Source organism: Xenopus laevis, chromosome 2S, assembly GCF_017654675.1.
Source record: "Xenopus laevis strain J_2021 chromosome 2S, Xenopus_laevis_v10.1, whole genome shotgun sequence".
Lineage (NCBI taxonomy): Eukaryota > Metazoa > Chordata > Amphibia > Anura > Pipidae > Xenopus > Xenopus laevis.
Genome location: NC_054374.1, coordinates 27,052,357 through 27,066,936, shown reverse-complemented (window position 1 = coordinate 27,066,936; position 14,580 = coordinate 27,052,357). Strand labels below are relative to the sequence as shown.

Here is a 14,580-nt window from a genome sequence, read left to right as displayed (position 1 = left end):
AATGCCCCTCTCCCTGGCACATTGCTCCCCCCATATCCTCAAGGATCAAATCAAGAATTCTGCACTGATCATATAAAGTGTTATATTTCTTATTGTCTCTTGGATTTACTTCAACACGGCCTCAAACTCTTGCATTTACAATATACTCAGCATAATTCAGCAGGAACAGCCCCCAGTTTGCACTCAGTGTGCCATTAGGCAGATAATAAGGCATTTACGCGGCCCCTTGTCTTTCCTGGAGGGGGGAGGGAGAAGGCTCATTTGCAACCGATACCAAAAACCTTGGATCAAAGATTTCTGCACCTTTTTAATTTTATTACGAGGCACAATTAATATTCAGTGAAATACAATTTGTTGTTTAATGACACTTTGGTGGGAAGTGAGTGGCAGTGAGTGACAGGCTGTGTATATACCAGTTAATTTACCTGCCATTTCAATAAGTTCGGGAAAAGATTTGTGTCTCTCGGCATCCCTTTGTTTTATTATTTGCGTGGGCAGAGACGTGAGAGAGTATTTTTTCACGGATTATCATGAAAATGGAAATATACAGTATACCCAATACCTGGATGCTTATCCCAGCTAATAGGTCAATGGATAGGGAAGGCACATTCATTGGTCTCATACAGAGGCAGAGTAGCTGAGGGTGAATCCAGCAAGTATCTAGTATTCTATTGTTTCTGAAATATATTAAATCCTGTGTTATTGCTCATTTTAAGAGTCAGCCTGCGCTGTTTAATTGTCAAATCCCGGAATATGAAATTACTTTTATTCAGCACCTTGGCCAGCGACAGCATCCATGACCTTGTCATACAGATAGCTAGAATCTCAGCCATAAAGCAAGGCAGGACTGCTGCTTCCAATGGGGATCAGATGGGATATGTGCAGGCATTGCGACAGAATGCTCTGTTATACAGAAAGCTAAAATATCAACCATAAAGCAGGGCAGGACTGCTGCATCCAATGGGGATCCAATGGCATCTGTGCAGCCACTGGGACGGAATGCTCTGTTATACAGATAGTTAGAATCTCAGCCATAAAGCAGGTCAGGACTGCTGCTTCCAATGGGGATCAGATAGGATCTGTGCAGCCACTGGGACAGAATGTTCTGTTATTCAGATAGCTAGCCTAGAATCTCAGCTGCCATAAAGCAGGACAGGACTGTTGCTTCCAATGGGGATCGGATAGGACATAATGCTCTCTTATACAGATAACTAGAATCTCAGCTGCCATAAAGCAGGGCAGGACTGCTGCTAATAGTCCATAAGAAACTGATTGTGTTTCTATAGGACTGGCCAATGTAGGGGTTAAGGCATTACCCATTGGTGGGGCAGGACAGGGGCATGAAAGGAGCAAACTGAGTATTTATTTTTGACAAAGTATTGGACATTCAACACCTGAATATCAATATGTATCATTACCTGGCTTGGTGTTAATGCCTTAATGGACTAATGGCTCCGTGAGACAATTTATATGTGAGATTCCAGGTGTGTGCAGTGAAAACAAGTAATTTCTGCCTTTTATTAAACTGCGTTTGTTTTGTCTCAGCTCAGAGGAATCAGAAGGAAAGTGTTACTAAAATATCATAAGATTTGCTGCATTGTCTGCACAGAACTCTCTGAATCCGGCGAACCCACGGTTCAACCTGCAGCGCTCCAGCCGCCCAATGAGAACTCACTGCCCAGATGCACCAACACAACAACGAGAGCGAAGCACTGACATAGCAGCTGGGGTTGCACAAAGACCCTGAACCCAAAGGCTGATCCTGCAACACTACAAAGAGCAAATGCTCATAACTGTAACTGTTGCTATTTCCATGAGACAAACACAATCTGGAAATATCTTTATAATCATAATAATAACAATTATGACTCAGATATTTCCCAGCAGAGTCGGGGGGGGAGGAGTGGATAACCCTGCAGGGGAAGATCACAGCGGGTCTGTTTGCTAAACATCTACCCAAGTTTCCTTCTGCAACCCCTGACCCCAAATTCTGCCATCCGAATCAACTGCCTAGCAACTGTTGCTAAGGAGATGTGCCTCCTAAGCAGAAATTCTGAGCAGCCCTGACAATGAGAGACCTTGGTTCATGAAGGCACAGAAAGCAGCAATTCCTCCTGTACCAACCGGCCCACATAAGAGCATGGTGAACCCACCATTTGTAAGGGTAGCAGGACTGACCCAACAGAAACACATATACATGAGGTGAGGGGGGTTATGATGCCCAAAGGGTGGGCCCCAAATGAAGAGAAAAAAAGACGAATGCCAATGGATAATTTTTTTTGCACAAATATGTCATTTGCACTTATTCAGCCTACACAATATGTGGCAATTGTGGCTCTTTGGCTATTGCTGAACTACAGCTCCCATCATCCATGTTTAGTCATCAGCTTCCTATACAGACATGGGACCTGTTATCCAGAATGCTCAGGACCTGAGGCTTTCTGGATGAAGAATATTTCTGTAATTTGGATCTTCATACCTTAAGTCTACTAGAAAATCATATAAACATTAATTAAACCCAAAAGGCTGGTTTTGCCTCCAATAAGGATTAATTATATCTTAGTTGGCATCAAGTACAAGCTACTGTTTTATTATTACACAGAAAAAGGAAATCATTTCTAAAAATCTGGATTATTTGGATAAAATGGAGTCTATGGGAGACGGCCTTCCTGTAATTCGGAGCTTTCTGGATAACGGGTTTCCAGATAACAGATCCCATACCTGTACTACTTTAACCTAAGATATTTTGCCCATCTCTGTAGGGTAAATATGGCCAGAGCCATCCTTGTGGGCATTCAAATACGTGCAGCTGCCCAGGTCCCTAAACTTGAGAAGAACAATGGGGGCTCCAAACTGATTGCAGAATCCCCCTTTTAATGACTGCTCCATTAATATGGACTGGGGAGCTTGTCCAGGGCCTCTCATCCTCTTAGGACTGTCCTGATGATGGCAGTGCTCAGTCTATTTGTATAATTAGATACTGTTGGATATCATGGACAGCTGCAAATGATTCACTCATGCTGTGAACACCACAACAAAACCAAAATAGGGCACATGGTTCTATGGCAGACAGCAGGCACTTGGAATTCATGGTGTCAGTGCACTTGAATCTTTTGGAACGTGGCCCTTAAAGGCCATCAGGCTTGTGAGATACTTTTGTAAACTCTGAGATGGTAATTAATAATAATAATAACAAGGCCCTTAATGACCAAGGGTGCTGGGTTTCTTGCCGCCTCCTGTCTCTCACGCAGCTAAAATAATTACAAGATCGCAGGTATTGGGGCTGTCTTGGAATATAATGACAATTAATTACACACCTTCAGTTTCCTCTAATCTGTGGACTTGATGTCCTCCCCTGTCAAATGAAGAGGAAGTGATAACTAATAAAACTTGATGGGTTTGTTTACTCCTTGCTAAACTCCTTCCTAATCTACTGTCGGCACATTTTTTTTTATCTTTGTTTTTAAATTATTTGCCTTTGAATTTCATGTACCTCCAAAGTCAAACGAATGATGTCATTTCCATGGCGCAGTTCCAAATTATGGATCTGCAAAGGGGCTTCCAGGAAAGTAGGTTGGGTTCTGAGCAGGGGTGTTGCTGGGGCAAATTATATTGTGGATTTGCACAAATATTTATATATTTAATTTCCAATTGTTTCATTTTACCAAAGATATTGTGAAAAGGTTACTGACTAACAACCATTGTTTCACCGTGTTAGGAGTGATTGGCAGGAAACAGGCATAGAATCTGAAACCAAGTAGTGGACCAGGAACCAGGCACAAGATCGGGAATCATGCACGGGATCGGGAACAAGGCGAGGTAAAGGGAACCAAGCAGGGGATCAGAAACCAGGCACGGGATCGGGAACCAGAGAAGATATTGGAAACCAAACAGGGATTCAGGAACCAGACAGAGGATAGGGAACCAGGCAGGGGATCAGGAACCAGACAGGGGATCAGAAACCATGTAGGGGATCAGGAACAAGGCACAGGATCAGGAACCAGATAGGAGATCAGCAACAAGGCACAGGATTGGGAAAAAGGCACGGTATCGTAAACCAGACAGGAGATCGGGAACCAAACAGGGGATAGTGAACCAAGCAGGGAATCGGAAACCAGGCAGGGAATCAGGAACCAGGCTCAGAATTGGGAATCAGGCACAGGATTGGGAATCAGGCAAGGGATATGGAACTAGGCAGGGGATCAGAAACCAGGCATAGGATCGCAAACCAGTGAGGAGATTGGGAACCTGGCAGGAGATTAGGGACCAGGCAAGGGATTTGAAAACATGGTTGGGGAACCAGCCTGAGAATCTGGAACCAGGCAGGGGGTCAGGAACAAGATAAAGGATCAAGAACAAACAGGGAATTGTGAACAAGCCAGGGGTTGGGAAGTAGGCAGGTAATTGGGAAGCAGGCAGGAGATCAGGAAGCAGGCATGGGATTAGAACCAAGAAACAGTCTAGATCTCAGCAAATAAGCTAATGACCAAGCACCACTGGTAGCTAGAGACAGGTTTATATAGGCCATAAATAACTAAATTTCTGACGCCTTACCTTAACAATATTGAAGGAGAAGACATCAAACCCAGAGGAGGCTACTAATACTTCTTAGTATTAATCACTTGATTCAAAAGCCTCCAGTGCCTTAAAAAATAATTTGCCACCAGACTGTCACACAGGGCAGGTCCTGACTCGCTGTGTGGCACAATCACTAGTGATGGGCGAATTTACGCCGTTTCACTTCGCTGGAAAATTAGCGAATTTCGTGAAACGGCGAAAAATTAGCGAAACGACGCCGGCGCCCGTTTTTGACGCTGGCGTCCGTTTTTCGGAAATATTTTTTTGACGCTGGCGAATTTTTGCCGTGAATTTTCGCGGGCGTTTTGCGAATTTATTCGCTGGCAGCGAATCGCGCAAATTCACCGCGAATTCGCGCCTGGCGAATAAATTCGCCCATCACTAACAATCACATTCCCAGAACGGCTTCTGTTGTGCTCACAATCTCATAAGAAGCTGGGAAAGGGCCAGTGAACCAAGCAAACGGCACCCTTTTTACCAGTGACAACCAGTGAGGTTTACTTAGAGGGCAGGGAGATAAAATAAATATCTCCTAGAAGAATAATGGTTTCATGGACCTTTCAATTGCCCCATTATTAATACTTTTAACTTGCTTAACCAGCCTATTCAACCCCACTTAGAATGGTGCCTGGGGGTCTAGGGAAAGGGAGCCTGCACTAATTGTTATGGATAGGGCTGGAGTAAATGTGTTTCATTACAGAAACTGTTGACTTGAAAAAAATCCAGAAATACTGCTACACTTTTTAGATTTCACATACCTACAGAATGAGGTTGAAAAGTAGGGTAATAAATGATGAATAGGTTTATCCTCTAAACCCAGGTAAGGAGAGAAGTTTACGCAAGCACAGTTCTGCAGCATCTTCTCTAATGGAAAGGGAGGGAACATGCATCTGCATTTCGACTGCCTGCAGCAGGAAAGCAACAGAAATGGGGGCATTTCAGGATAAAACTGGCGCTGGTGTGCTATGTTTTATCTACATAGCGACCCCATACACTGTGGAGATGTACCATCAAGGAGGTAATGAAACAGAGCAGCCCTTTTGCTATTGGTCAACTACAAACCTGTCAGTCCTCCTGAATGTTTTAGGAGTCATCCATATTTATACCCCTGGGGGTGACAAGGAACCTAAGTTGAAGATCTATAGACAGATCACATTATTCTCATGAACTGGCCTACAAAGCTTACACTCCAAAGAACACTTTCCCACTGGGTTAATGACTATAGAGGGCTCCAGCTTTGTGTGGAGCAGAGAATGAAAGCTTAAGGTAAGGGGATATATTTCCATGGGAAGCTTATCAGTGGCTGCTGGCAATAAATCCCATCTGAAATGCGGCAAGTTTAAAGCCCTTTGATTAATTACATAAAGGGGAGTCTTGTGAGCGGAGCCTGTCTGTTCCCTGGGATTATCTATTAGACTCTTTGTCTAAACACGGAGGTAACAGAACTTCTCGGCGGAGGAAAGTTTCCCTTAATAAATCACAGGAAGGCTTTGTTCTTGAGTGCAAAAAAGAAGCTGAAATATGAATAAAAGAGATAATATTAAATATGAAGATGGCCGTGAATTCATTTCCCACTTTATGACTCTACTTCTAATCCCCCCAGAATGGCTGGCTGTAGTAATCTTTTCATGTTGTGACCCCCACAAAGGGGTCCCCCATATGCATCCCAAGTCAGGGCCCTCATATTCCCTTCTCCAGCTGGCAGTTAGGTTAATGAGGCTCATCGTTATATCAATCAACAATTCAGGGTGGAGAATCTGGGCAGTCAGGACCCACCCTGGTCACAGCCACTTCTGCCAATCCATGCCCCTGATCCTCACTAAACCCTGCCCACTTTATATTATGCCCCTCCCATGTTGCCAAGACCAACTGGCCTTATGTACTCAATTCACAGGTTCATTACATGTAGTAATAGTAGGTTGCCACCTGGCTGGTTTTGACCCAGACAGCCTGATTTTTTGATGGGCTGTCCGGATCAAAACTACCTTCCCGGTTTTCCTGACATTGATGTGGCCAATTGCCGATTGCCACATCCCTCTATAGCACATCACACCCCCTCTACATCAGGTTCTGCCCTGCTATGTGATGGCCACGTCTCCTGCTACATCACAGCCCCGTCTCCACCTGGAGTTATTCTGGAGGATAGGTGGCAACCCATAGTAATAGCGGTACAAAATTTAGCAAGGTCACCAAACGAGTGGATCTTCCCCAATGCGCCCAACTAAGGTGGACAATATTGGGATCGATCCGATTGTTGGCCCTAGGGCCAAGCATAAAATTACTATAGCAGGTATACAAATGGTCAGAGGGAGGACGACATCAATTAGCAGATGCAGCCCCCAATCCTTTGGGAAAATCAAACCTGCCCGATAGACATGTGCTCAATGTTTGGCCAGATATCGGTCGGTTGGGCCTGTCGTAGGTCCCCATTAGTGATGGGCACATTTTTTCACCAGCCATGCGAAATTCCACATTTCACCATCTGCAAAATTTTTTGGGAAAAAAAAGTCACCTGACAAAAAATTGACTTGTCACAGTGTTCATCCAAAACGACACAACTGTCGGATGTAGTTGGGATCGCATCAAAGTCGCCCGTGGAGTTCTGCCCTAAATGCCCCAAATACGCAGCTACCTCTCTGTTTACTTTTAGCATCGAATAGCCAATTCTAAGCAACTTTTCAATTGGTCTTCATGATTTATTTGTTATAGTTTTTTAAATTGACTTTTTCTTCTGACTCGTTCCAGCTTTCAAACAGGGTCACTGACCCCATCTAAAAAAAACAACCAAATGCACTGTATGGCTACACATGTATTGTTATTGCTTCTTTTTATTACTCATCTTTCTATTCAGGCCTCTCCTATTCATATTCCAGTCTATTTCTCAAATCAATGCAGGGTTGCTAGGGTAATTTGGACCCTAGCCACCAGATGTCTGAAATTGCAAACTAGGGAGCTGCTGAATAAAAAGCTAAATAACTCAAAAACCACAAATAATAAAAAATGAAAACCAATTGCAAATTGTCTCAATATATCACTCCCCATATCAAACTAACAGTTACCTCAAAGGTGCACAGCTCTTTTAACTCATGCTGTGAGCCCCAGACAGACAGCATTAGGTAGTAGCAGTAGGAAACTCTAGATGAATATGTTTAGTTTGAATGTGTGTGATTCCAGCATGAGTCAGTTGGACTGTCCAATAGTCAATCAGCATAATAACGCTGGATTCAAATTAGCAGACTTAATGAACCAAAAATATCTCAAAATTGTTATAAAAAAATGATATAAATTATATAAAAATCAATGTGCTTATATGATATAAGTAAATGTAGAAATATCAATATAAATTATTATCTAGGCATGACGGTTTCCACTTGAAGAATGTAACTGCGCCTCCATAAAATTTCCCAAACTGCTTTGGGTTTGGGAAGGTTACTAAAAAAATAAAACTCAGGTTCTATAAAGGTTAACGAGATCTATGATCGGGCTGTCATAATTAAATGTGTTAATAATGCATTAAGCAGAGCAGAGTTGCCTCTATGGGACACCAAGGAGACCGCATGCGTCAGGACAAAAGGTCAGTGACATAAATGAGAAACTTTCACTTCCCTTCAAATATCTTTTACTGGAATTCATTTCTAAATATTTCTTCTTTTTTTTCCCTCAGAACTCCTGATTCCTATCAACTTGTATTTTATTAACATGTATTTATATAGCGCCAACATATTAATGTCCAATGAGAATGATCAGCAGTGTTTAGACCTCCAGGTGTTGCACCAACTCAGCACAAGGAAAAGTAACAGCCTTGTAGTCAAGCCTAGTAGTAGAGACCAAGAAGCTCCATGTGACTATATGCCCTGCTGAAAATCTTTGCAAATGGAGCATTTACTGTATGTTGCACAGCTATTGGCCCAAGTTCCACTTGCTTCCAGATCGGCCTTGAACCCTAAACACCCCAACAATAGGCGTTAGTAGACTAAAAAGAAAAAGCATGGGGTGTGTCCAATCATTCTGCCAAGGTGTCCACCATAAACCAATGGTCAGGCTGTAAGTAAAAAAGTTATCCATAACATGTGTGGCCCTTGTACGCTCTCCAATCAATCAGCCTGTATCAACTGTGGTCGCCTTAACCAACAACTAAACTCCCCAAAGCCTGTTCCCAATGGATTAAACCCTACAAACCATTATTTCTGGTCCTGATCCCAGTGCTGTAGTGGTTGGCTACAACTAGTTGACATCATCATACTCAAGGGCTCCAAAAATACCTTTAACCATGTCTCTAGTGCAAACCTCAGTTAATTTGCCTTCAGTGGCGTACAAACACAAAATGGTTATGCTAACAATATTAGCAGTTGTAGGTCAGAAGAGTGAGGCTTATCAGTAGCAGTAGAGCAACATAGAGAGAGAAAAAGACAAGATAGTGGCAATAATGATAAAATATATCAGTGTTGCCCAACTTTTGCCCCATCAAAATGTCATGGAAATACAACACACAGTACCCATTGTAGTTGAGTTGTAATCTAACATGAGCTCAACAAGAGCCAACAATTGCTCATCCTTTATCAAGACCCCTGCACAAACTGCTTAGTCCTTGGCCCAAAGACAGAGCTGGAACTGTCTTTGGGCCAAGAATAGTAATAAGAATAGTACTGAAATTATTGATTTTATTCATAAAAAGTACCTGGATTTATACTCAAATTCCCACAGAATCCTTTGAATGCCTCCTAAGATATTCAGCCAGCACTGTGTCCATTATTATTATTTAAAACAGCCAGGCCATAAATCTTATTTTTTATACTCAAAAGACCTACAGATGTTCTTAGAATACTCAGAACATCCATATCATTGTAGGTTCAAATATCGCAGAGTCAACATTGGCACCTGTAGCACTTTGACTTATTACTCAGGCTCAAGGCTTCAGGTGGAGCTAGAGGACACCTTGACCAGACAAGACACAGCATATCTAGGTTTATTATCCCAACAATCATCTAGATACTGCCTTTTTTCAAAAGCTAAGTCCTCCCTCTTGCCCAATTAGTTTATTATATAGGGCACAATTTGCAGCAGCCGGGGGGGGGGGGCAGGCAGAGGAGAGGTTAGGCCAACACACATTCATACGGTTCCAGGAATCAGCACCATATTGCTCATTAAACATTTAGAAACAACAGTTGCTCACTCTTTCTGCCAATATTTTGAGACAGTTTTACTGTTCTGCTTCTGTCTATCTCATAGAATGTTTTATTCATGAGCTTCGATGCCTTATTCCACAGCTAAGCTTTCCTGCAGCCCCCCCAAACCATCTATAACCCGAGCAAGAGCAGTCTCCCAACCAAGTTCAACGTATCAACTTATGTCTCCAGTACCTAGTGCATCATGTTATTAACCCTTTCTGCTTTTGAGAGAACATTAACTATAGGTAAACAAATATATTGTCTTTAGAATATCTGTGTATATATATATATATATATATATATATATATATATATATATATATATATATATATATATATATATATATATATATATATATATATATATATATATATATATATATATATAAAAGGAACCTGTCTACTGCCCTATTTCCATAGGGAAATGAGAGCAGAGCAGACAGTAACCCTTCCAACACTTTCCTCTTGTCTCTGTCACTTTATATTAGATACCTATCTAGTGCTACCAATCCCTATTTCTGTAGGGAAATGAGAGCAGAGCAGACAGTAACCTTTCCAACACTTTCCTCTTGTTTCTGTCACTATATATTAAGTATCTATCTAGCGATCAGCAATTTTTCATCCCTGAAAAGACAAGGCAGTGGATTTAAGGTTTATAATAAAGTTACTCATGTTAATACCAATACTGCACGTTAATAATTCATTTTTGGTTGAATTCCCACTGAACTTTTTCCCCATTTGACCACTTTAAAAAGTTCCTTTAACCCTACAGAATCTTTGAGATAATTATCAATACACACTGCTGGAATCATTTGCAATGCATGCGCCTACTCCGTAACCCCTCTCCCAATGAATATTTAATAGGCACGCTTCTTAGAGAGGCACCCAAAGCTTTGGTATCAGCCTGATATAGGATTTTGGATGCAGCAAGCTCCAAACCAACCTCAATGGTATGCTGACCTATGGCTGGGCCCAAAAGCAAATTATTTTTCAGGCCACAAAAATGTCTAGAGGTTGACTTGTTTTACCAGTATTTATTTAAAATGTATATGAGTTAGGGCAGGACTCCGCAGGCGATTCCGTCGCGATCCGATGCACTGCGCAAAAACGCAGGCGTCACGTTGGATGTGACGGAAATAAGGTAAGTAATGCTATTGTCGGATCTTGTCATATTGTTGATGCGACTCGACACAACTGACGGATGCATACTCAGCGTGCAACGTCTGCATCCAACAGTCGCGACGCATCGTTGATCCGACAATAGAATTACTTACCTTATTTCCGTCGCATCCAACGTGACGCCTGCGTTTTTGCGCAGTGCACCGGATCGCGACGGAATCATCCATGGAGTCCTGCCCTTAGAGTCTTATGAGACCCCTATATCTCCTGGGCCCCCCCTGCAGCCGCATGGTCTGCTTCCTCTATAGTAACTCCCCTGGTACACTAGAACGATTTTAATCCATCGATCGAAAGGATTTTCCTTCAATCAGAAAATTGGTAGGAAGCCTAAGGGGACCTTCCCCATAGGCTAACATTGCACCTCGGTAGGTTTTAGGTGGCGAAGTAGGGGGTTGAATTTTTTTTAAAGAGACAGTACATCGACTATCGAATAGTCGAACGATTTTTAGTTCGAATCGTTCGATTCGTAGTCAAAGTCGTAGTCGAATTAGCCAATTCGATGGTCAAAATTGCCAAAAAAAACTTTCGAAATTCGAAGTATTTTTTCTTCTAATCCTTCAATCGAGCTAAGTAAATGTGCCCCTTTGTGTGGGGTCCAGAAGAGCAGCATCTATTTATATTCACCAATAGCAACACAGGAATGAATTGATAAGAGTCTTCCCTAAGCGTCATACCAAGTTACAGGCTTTGTAAAAACCCATAGACGATAACCAAAATCTTTTAACTCCTGCTTTGCCATGCGATGAGGCACCCACAAATTTTAACATAGGGGAATGAGGGGGCCCTAAACAGCCTCTAAGTACCCCAGTACCTTTGATGAATCGCTAAGGGTTTTAGGTCAATACCAGCAAAATAATGATTTAATGGGACACAACCACTTCTCTAATATGAATAATAAAAGACGTTACAAATCTTGCGCTACTGGTGGGGAATATATACAAGACATATATATATATATATATATATATATATATATATATATATATATATATATATATATATATATAAATATAAGCCGACAAATCAAATCATGCTGACAATAGTATTTTTGTTTTTTACCCTCAGACACAAAAAAATAAGCTTGGGGAAGATCAGTTTTGCCAGCGCTAGAGTTTTTATCAGACGGCGGTGGTGGCGGCGGTGCGGTGGAGTGAGATCCGGCTGCGTCTCACAACACAAGCAGAAGATGTTGCTGTTACAAATGAGTGTGCTTTGCTTCTGCAAGCTGCTACCCATTAATGATTTATCTGGCAAACAGACAGCTTGCCTTCCCCGCCCGCTCCTCTTCGTGTTTGGGTTGGAGTGGAACGCGCTCAACTGTAAACACCGGGAAATATTTTGCAGAATCCAGACAAAATTGCCACGCCGCCTGTTTGTTTATTTTAAATCTCACATCATTAGGGAGAGAAGAGAATTGAGGAAAAAAAAAAAAAAAAGTATCATCCTGAATTTTCCTTTTTTTTTACCATATTTGGGTTTTTTTTCCGACTAGTGGGAGACATTTTTTCATTACTAAATAATGGATTCTTATAAAATCACATTTCTCCGAACTACGGTGGAGTTGTTGCCTCTACCTTGCTAAACTTTCTATGTCAATCTCCGTGCTAGTAATTCCCATATATGGCTCAATCTCTGCAGCCTCAGTATAACAACAGGGTTGAGATTCCTACTCAAACTACAAAGCAGTTCAGTGATCCAGGAAAACACACCCCTTCAGCGCTGGGCGAAGCCGACCAATCACAACAGACCCCTGCCTGCAGGGAGCAGTGGGAGAGGGAGCCGGCAGTAGTGGGGACAAGTTCCCATAATAGGGGGAGGCAACAAAAGACGTACGTGCACCCCACCATTGTGCTCTAGGCAGGGCCAGATTTACATAGCGGGCACCCCCTAGGCCCACTGTCGTTCGTTGCCCCCGTCTCCTCCCTTTTATTTGCTCAAATTTTCATCATCGGGACAGAAGCAATGGGTATTGGCATACTGGAAATTTAAAAAAACTATAATATCTCCTGCGCATCCCCAGTGTTACTGAAACAATGTGGGTGTGGTTGGGCAGCGTGCCGCCCTCTAAAATCCTGCCGCTCTAGGCCCGGGCCTTGGTGGCCTCTCCACAAATCAGGGCCTGGCTCTAGGCCAATCTATCTTTTGTCTATCCCTAGTTCTAGCCCTGCAACACCTACATAATCAACAGTTGTTCCACCCCAGTATTCCTAGGAATGGAAAGTATAACTTCCCCACCATATCACATTTCATGAACTAATACAGCTTATTTACCCAGCACCTCCCTATAATAGATCAGCACAGCTTCTCTCAAAGCTTCACATGCAATGGATCAGCACGGCTTCTCTCCAAGCTTCACGTGTAATAACAGGGTTGCCACCGAGCCGGTATTTTACCGGCCTAGCCGGTAAAACACCTGCCAGGGCCAGGGGCCGGTATTACAAATTTACCGGCAATATAGCTGCCGGGAATTTGTAATACCATTTACAAAATCCCTTGCCCGTTGATGAAAACTTACATTTTCGTCGGCTTCGGGCGGTGGCCCCGTCTCTTTTGTGACACAAGCCCCATGCCCCCCCTTTGTGGCTCTGCCCCTTTTTGTGTCACGTCCCGCCCCTTAATTTTTCGCTCCCATTTTTAATTCTTTTTTTAAAAATGGATCAACACCTCTTCTCTCCAAGCTTTACATGTAATGGAGCAACACGACTTCTCTCCAAGCTTCACAATCACATGTAATGGATCAGCACAGCTTCTCTCCAAGCATCATATTTAATCGATCCACACAGTTACTCTCCCCACCTCTTCTGCCCAACTCTTCTCCATAATGGCACAATATTTCAATTTAGCAACCCCAAAAAATGGAGCAACGCCTCTTCTCTTTACTAGCAGCTCTTAAAACATTTTGCCAGCACCCCATAATTCTACAGAAAAGTATTGCTAGGTCCTTGGAGTAACGAGTCTTCATCTAACTGGAATATTCACCTATCTCAATATTTTGCCATATATTAATCAGGCAGGACCACCTGTGGGCCCAATATACAGATCAATAAGCAGCTGACTTGGTCTGGGGGGTAATAGGCAGTTTTTATCAACCCATGTAGAATGGCTTTAGCAAAAAGGAACAGTACAACTTGCAATGGATCAGCACTTTGGCCTTGGCTGGCACCGGCGCACCCACATAATTTTATTAATAGAAATGGCAATTGTTTCTCATAACAGTAAACAAATAAGAATTAAATAATTCCTAAAAATATCAATGAGAGCTGGAATTTCCGCTGATCTTGGCTGTTTGTTTGAAAGCAGAAAAAAAACCTCACTCTTTGGTGAATCAATACTGACGCCCGAGGTCCAAAGGACAAGTAGATTAAACGTGCAAAAATGACACAATTCCGAGTATTGTAATGGTTTTAATTCCTCCCAGTTATCCAGGCGCCACGCTCCACTTTTACTTCTCAATATATCAGCGCAGAATACAATTTAATTTGCTGTCACGGAGAGAAAGAGATCAAAAACACAACTTGATTAAACCGCTGATAGCCCCTTTTTTTCCCTCTTAAGGTGAAGCCTCTCCTTCTGCAGACAAATGAAGTTTCATCCGCTGATGGAGAGATTAATTCGCCCGTAACGCAAGTGACAAACAAGGAAGACTTTCATTCTG

General features: G+C 42.4%; 1 protein-coding gene across 9 annotated transcripts in view; it reads right to left on the bottom strand.

The window, feature by feature from the left end:
- The window catches only part of LOC108709279 (limbic system-associated membrane protein), a 1,032,477-nt gene that overhangs the window by 30,698 nt on the left and 987,199 nt on the right, over positions 1 to 14,580 (bottom strand). The window lies entirely within an intron of this gene.